We start from the raw sequence: 7,368 nt of genomic DNA, 5'->3' as shown, positions 1-7,368 counted from the left end.
CGATCAGGTTTTCCTTTAGGCCAAAAGGGAAAATAAATATCCGCAGGATTGTGCTTCTCTTGAAGTGGCTATAGTTTCACTGCAATCTCCATCCAACGCGACATGCATTTTGTCAGGCTGAGGTTCAGCCGTTAGGTTGCTAATTAAGTTAACAAGTGCTGTGTGCTGCTTAATTTGGCAACAAGCTATCCTACAGACTGCTCAATAAGAAAAGCAGCATTTCCGTAACGATTCTGTTTTTTAGCTTGGAATTAAGCTAAAAACTATAATGATCCCTATGAAGGGACATCTGATGCATGTGTTATGTAGAAAAGGAGAATACGCTGTTTTCCATGTTGGACTCTCACACCTTTTATTTACACATTTACTGCACAGTGTAGCTGAAATAAGAGTAATTGCCTGTGTATATTTTTAATTCATCATAATTCAAATAAAATGTGTTTCTCTGCCCAACTTCCTTCTGTCATTTTGCCCAAATGCAAATTGACTTTTAGTAATGAATTCCATTGCAGTGCGCTAATTGTGGGTGTGATTTATTCTTATTATCCTCGGTTGAAGTGCCTCTCCTTCAGTTGTAGGGGTTAAAAAAGGAATTCATTGGTTCATTTATTCAATAGGTATTTACTGAGCATCTATTGTGTGCCAGATATTGCACTCTGAGGCTCTGGGGACTCAGAGGAAAAAATACACGTTGAGTGGGATCTTGACAGAGGTCCCAAAGGAATAACCATGTATTTATTCCAGCTAAGAAAACATAGTTTGGGAAGGAATATTCCTGGACTAAGATCTTGGAGACCAGCAGCCAGATGTATGCTGTATAATATACCTAAATTCAGTCACTAACCAAGGAAAGAAAATGAAATAAGCAAGTTGTCTAATCTCTCTGGGCCTCATTAGTTCATTTATAAAGTGGAAGGGAATGGCTTACTTGTTAAAGTCCCTTTCGGCAGATTTTTTGAATAATCGAAATTCTCTCATGACCTATACTCAACCAAATGCTGTTTTGTCAACCTAGAGTTCCTTTCTCCTTCCCTGTTCTATTTCTGCATATTAAAAGACTACTCAATAAAGTCGGTCTCGTCTACTTAATTGTATTGTATCGGTGTCAATTTCCTAGTTTTGATGAATGTATTAGTTCTATAACATGGTACCATTAAGAGAAGCTAGACAAGGAGTACATGGATCTCTCCATGCTATTTTTGCAACTTCTTATGAGTCTGTAATTACTTAAAATAAAAAGTTTTTCAAAAAATACTCCCAAATTCACAGCCTATCTCAAAAAACAAAATTAAAACTGAAATCATTCTCTTCTTCCTTTACCTCTATTATAACATTTTGACTGCTTTATCGTTACAAATCCACTGCCTCTCTTGATTTTTAACTCTGAAAGATAGAATCGCATCATATTTATCTTTGCATCCTCCACAGACCTTACAATAGTTGCTTTTCTAACCCAGGTTCATGCAATTAAATTCAACAAACTAGGTTCAAAACACTGGTTAAAACATTTCCTTACATCTCTTAACTCATCAGGGAAGCTCTGCCTTACATACTGCCTCCCGTTAGTGGCATTCAAAAGGACCTGTGTGCAGAACATGTGTAGGCATACCATTCACATACTCATTTTTTCAAGGTGCCTAGGAGTAAAATGTGACTGGGAGTAACACCCACCTGGATACCAAGGACAAGGAGAGTTAATTAACCAGTGATGGCAGAATATAGTACGTAAATGATGGAGCATGATAGAAATAAGGGTTATGTTATATAAACTTTCAAGTCCAGCAATATCCTGTTCTGGATTTGGTTTTCAAATGGAAGACAATTAAAAGAAAGTACACTTCTATTTGGTTCTGAAGATGCTTTCACTAAAGCTTTTTGAGATCTTAAGACTCCAACATTGAAACATACATACATAATGGGGATACCTGAAGATTAACACAAGAAGGGGCTCCAAAAGGTCATTTCTACCCACTTATGCCTTATATTTGTAAAAGTTGTTAGCAGTTGGGATCAGCCATCTGTAGCTGCTGAGATAAAGACAGATATGCCTATATATTTTACAATTTGTTAAATAGAGACCATTGCAAATTATTAAAACATAATTCAGTAAAATTAAAATTGAATTAAATTAAAAAATTAAGTCAATGGCAACCACTCTTTGAGAACATAGGTAAGCTATTGAAAGAAAAAAATAGTAGTTGTATCTAGGCTAGAATGCTGCAAAAGCTAATAATAAAATTTTTAAATCGTCTTTAATGTAAATATTTGTGCTTGATTTTGCCTCTAGGAATAACTGATGGATGTCTTGAAATACTCAATCATGTATAAATAGACAGAAGAATGTAATTTCTAATGAGAAATAATTTTCTCCAAAACATGTTGGGTATAAATACAAATTCCACTTTGGCAAAAATTTACATTAAAAAATATAAAAAATATTTTACTGTTTATCTACTTTACTTGAATACCAGCTAAATTATAAAATTTTTTTTATAATTTAAAAACTTATGTAATATATATAACTTTTATAATTTATGTAACAAATTATATTTTAAAGCATATATATAATTTTTATAATTTTTTAAAAAACACTTTTATATTAGCAGTCTTTCCTTTATTTGCCTTTGATCAAAACATATAGTAGTGAAACTTAGACGTATATATAAAAGTTGCTCATCTGACAAATTGGACCAATGTGACAAATGTGGCCAAAACAATGGATAAATTAAGTTCACTGATTTCTTTACTAATTTGAGCTATTTTGGTGACCTCAATAAAATAAGGAGGTACCATACTGGATATATTAAAACACAATGTGAATTAGGTTTTTTAAATTAAGATTGATATGAGTCAAACCAGAAAGCTAAAGAACTAAAATAGAATGGCCATTTTTATGTCAATATTAATAGGTAACAGGAGACAAAGCATGATCTCCACTACTGCAAGTACCTGTTTATATAAGAGTCATTAGTTGTCTGAAAAGCTGTCTTAAAAGTCACAAGCTACGTGACTGCTGTATTAAGCAGGGTAATAGTGCTCTAAAGATGCCCATGCCCTAATCCCCAGAACCTGGGAATATATTATGTTATATGGCAAGGAAGAATTAAAGTTGCAGATAGAAGTGAGGTTGCTAATGAGCTGATGGAAAAATAGAAAGATTATCCAAGATTATCTGGGTGAGCCCAAGGAAATCACCAGGGCCATTGAAAGTGGAAGAGGTAAGCAGAAGAGTTAGCAACAGAGTGAAGTGATGGGAGAAAGATTCAAGCAGTCAAGCCTGGCTTTCAAGATAGAAGAGGCCACAAGCCAAGGAATGCAGGTGGCCTCTGGAAGCTGGAAAAGGTAGAAAACAGATGTCCTCAGAGCCTCCAAGAGGAACACAGCTACGCTGACACCTTGATTTTAACCCAGTGAGAGCCATTTTAGATTTCTGACTCCAAAACTATAAGATAATAAATATGGTTTGTTTTAAGCTGTTAAGTCTGTGGCAATTTGTTACAGTAGCAATAAAAACTAATACAACTACAGTTCCAGCTTCTGGTTCTGCATGTAAGGAGACTCGAAGTTGCCCCAACATCCTAACCAGTAGCAAAAAGCTGAGCAAACCGAAATATCAACAACATTTCCAGGATATGTGAGAGAGGTGAGGGCACACTGCAAACCACTATCCCAGTGATTGGAGAGACCTACAGCAAATATAGAGAATAACAGTTTACTGAAATGGAGACTGAAAAGTGGAAACTGCCTGCCTCAGGAACCAGGGCTGGGAAAGGAAAACCTGAACCGTAACTGACACGTTGCTGGAGGCTCAGCATGGACAAGTCTGAGAGTTAGAAACCCTAGGGAGACCTAGTCTTCAGGAGGCCCCACAACTTTGTGAGATTTACCACTAGGAACCTGACCAGGTTCCTACAGTGTCTAATAAAAATGCCCTAGTGCTTCCAGCAGGGGTATTGGGGAAGAGGAGCTATTTTGAAATATGCCAGAGCACTCTGTTCTTCTTAACAAGACCTGTTCTCAGTGGAAACTAGTTAAGCAGAGCCTAATCTGCTGGGATATCATCAGAGCATAACAAAAGGCCAAAAAGACAATTTGAAAAAACAGAACAAGCATCAAAACCAGATATGGTAGAGATGTTAGAATTATCAGACCAGGACTTTAAAATGCTATGATTAATATGGTAAGGGCTCTAATGGATAAAGTAGACAGCATGTAAGAACAGATGGGTAAGCAGAAAGATGGAAATCCTAAGAAGGAACAAAAAAAGAAATGCTAGGGATCAAAAACACCATAACATAAATAAAGAATGCTTTTGATGGGATTACTAGTAGACTGGACACAGTCTGCACTTAAGGATATTGCAACAAAAACCTCCAAAACTGAAAAGCAAAGAGGACAAAGACTGGAAAAAAAAAAAAAACCCACCATAACAGAATATCTAAGGACTTTAAGACAGCTACAAAAGATATAACATATGCATAGTGGGACTATTGGAAGGAGAAGAAAGAGAGAAAGGAAAAGAAGAAATATTGTCCAAAGAATAATGACTGAGAATTACCTCAAATTAATGTCAGACATGAAAACACAGATCCAGGAAGCTCAGAGGACACCTAGTAGATTACTGCCCTAAAAGCTACACCCAGGCATATCACTTTGAAATGAAAGAGAAAATCTTGAAAGAAGCCATGAGAGGGTGTGGAAGGACACCTTACCTACAGAGGAACAAAAATAAGAATTATGTGCAACTTCTCCTCAGAAACCATGCAAGCAAGAGAGTAGAGTAGGGGGTGCCTAGGTGGCTCAGTTGGTAAAGCGTCTGACTCATGATTTCAGCTCAGGTCATGACCTCTGGGTCTGGAATCTAGCCCTGTGTCAGGTTCTGTGCTGGTCGTGGAACCTGCTTAAGATTCTTTCTCTCCTTCTCTTTCTGCCCCTCGCCCCCTAAAAAAAAGAGGGGGGAGTAAAATATATACAGTACAGACATGCCTCATTTTATTCTGCTTCACAGATATTGTGGGGTTTTTTTTACAAATTGAAGGTTTGTGGCCACCCTGCCTAGAGCAAATCTATCGGTGCTATTTTTCCAGCAGCATTTGCTCATTTCAAGTCTCTGTGTCACATTTTGGTAATTCTTGCAGTATTTCAAACATTTTCATTATTATTTTATTTGTTATGGTGATCTGTGATCAGTAATCTTTGATGTTACTATTGCAATTGTTCTCAGGGGTGCCCCCCACCGTGGCCATGTAAGACAGCAAACTTAATTGATAAATGTTACATGTGTTTTGACTGCTCCAGTGGCTGGCCATCCCCCCATCTCTCTCCCTCTCCTTGGGCCTCCCCATTTGCCGAGACACAAGAATATTAAAATTACACCAATTAATAACTCTGCAATGGCCTCTAAGTGTTCAAGTGAAAGGAAGAACCACACATTTCTCACTTTAAAAGCTAGAGATAATTAAGCTTAGTGAGGAAGGCATGTAAAAGCTGACACAGGCTGAAAGCTGGGTCTCTTACACCAAAGAGTGAGCCAAAAAAGGGAAAAGTTCTTGAAGGAAATTAAAGTGCTACTCCAGTGAACATGTGAATGATAAGAAAGCAGCCTTATTGCTGATATGGAGAAAGTTTTAGTGGTCTAGATAGAAGATCAAAACAGCCACAGCATTCCCTTAAGCCAAGGCCTAACCCAGAGCAAAGACTTAACTCTCTTCAATTCTCTGAAGGCTGACCAGTAGAAAGCTGCAGAAGAAATTCTGAAGTTAGCAGAGGTTGGTTCATAAGGTTTAAGGAAAAAGGGCATCCTATGACCCCCTAGAGGCTTAATCAGCGGATCCTCTCTAGGGGCTAAGATGAATCTTGTACTCAGCTTTGCAGATTCTTATTTTTTTACATCATGCATCTATCCAGCCTCATGGTCTGAGGATGACCTCTTCTACAAACTATTAGTCTCCAGATTGTAACAAATCTTGGTGCTTATATACTTTATTTCATTTTTGCAACACTGAGCTATTATTTTGTCTGTTATCATTCATTAATGAAGCATCCATAATTTTTAAAGAATCAAGTCTATAGAGAGTTTACATTTACTGTCCAATTATTGCCACAGATTAATATTCCCACTGTTTCATTGTTTCTGCTAGAGTTGAGTACAACAAATTATATGATGACATAGGAGAGTTTCCAAGAGGCTGGTTTTGGTTCATTATTAGTATATTTTCTTTCCTCCTTTTCACTGGTATGTTGATCTACTGGATTCATAGGGGCCTTCATCATAGACTTGCGTATAAGCAAAATACAAACCTCATCATCTCTAGAAGATTCCTACTCCATTTGCAAGTCATGCTTTTCATCCTTTGGATGGCTTCCTTTAGATCCTACCTTGCCATATATACCCTTTTATCCTTCCATATTACACAAGGTAGTTTAAGTTTGTACATCTTAATCAATATCTGGACAATTTCCATTCATGATGACGATTTCCATGTTCCCCAAATCTTAAGGCCATTTGTTAATGGCTCAGCCCATCATACAGACCACTACATGTTCTTTGACTATAAATACGGACAGTATTTCACTTTGTGGGATAGAATTGGAGGCTTGTTCAAAAATCCTTCCTCCTTTGAGGTGCCTGGATGGCTCAGTCGGTTGAGCATCTGACTCTTGGTTTTTGGCTCAGGTCCTGATCTCAGGATCATGAGATTGAGCCCACACTGGGCTCTGCACTCAGCAGGGAGTCTGCTTCTCTCCCTTTCTGTCTGCCCCTCCCCCTGCTTGTGCATTCTCTCTCTCTTTCTGAAATAAATAAATAAATAAATCTTAAAAAAAAAATCCTTCCTCCTTTGAAGGGAAGGGACCACTTAGTTATGTGAAGAAGATGATAAAAGTGCAATAGCCATTCAGAAAATGGTTGTAAAAATGAAAAATTATTCAATGGAGAGTTGACAAATACTGAGTAGTTGTTGCCCTATTATTAAATATTATGAAATATTTTTTTAAATGTTTTATTTATTTATTCATGAGAGTCAGAGAGACAGAGAGGCAGAGGCAGAGGGAGAAGCGGGCTCCCCGCCTAGCAGGGAGCCCAATGTGGGACTCGATCCCAGGACCCTGGGATCACGACCTGAGCCGAAGGCAGACGCTAACCATCTGAGCCACCCAGGTGCCCATGAAATATTTTTAATAAGGAAAAATAATCTACATATATAGCAACCAAGAGACAACCAAGAGACATAGCAAGTAAATGGTATTTGAAGGTCTGCATTTTGGGTACTGTTGAGGAATGACTGTGGTGGTAGATGAAGGAAAGATGGTGTGAACACCAAGATTTTAACCTTGTGCTTACAATACTAGGTGTTGGTCTAAAGGACA

The 7,368-nt window shown here is 37.6% G+C and overlaps 1 pseudogene; it reads left to right on the top strand.

Annotated features, from left to right (window-relative positions):
- The first annotated feature begins 5,849 nt into the window (after positions 1-5,849).
- Positions 5,850-6,956, top strand: LOC110577143 (annotated as a pseudogene).
- The last annotated feature ends 412 nt before the right edge of the window (positions 6,957-7,368 follow it).

This window comes from Neomonachus schauinslandi, chromosome 14 (genome assembly GCF_002201575.2).
Source record: "Neomonachus schauinslandi chromosome 14, ASM220157v2, whole genome shotgun sequence".
NCBI classification, from domain to species: Eukaryota; Metazoa; Chordata; class Mammalia; order Carnivora; family Phocidae; genus Neomonachus; species Neomonachus schauinslandi.
This window is presented reverse-complemented; position numbering and strand designations above follow the sequence as displayed.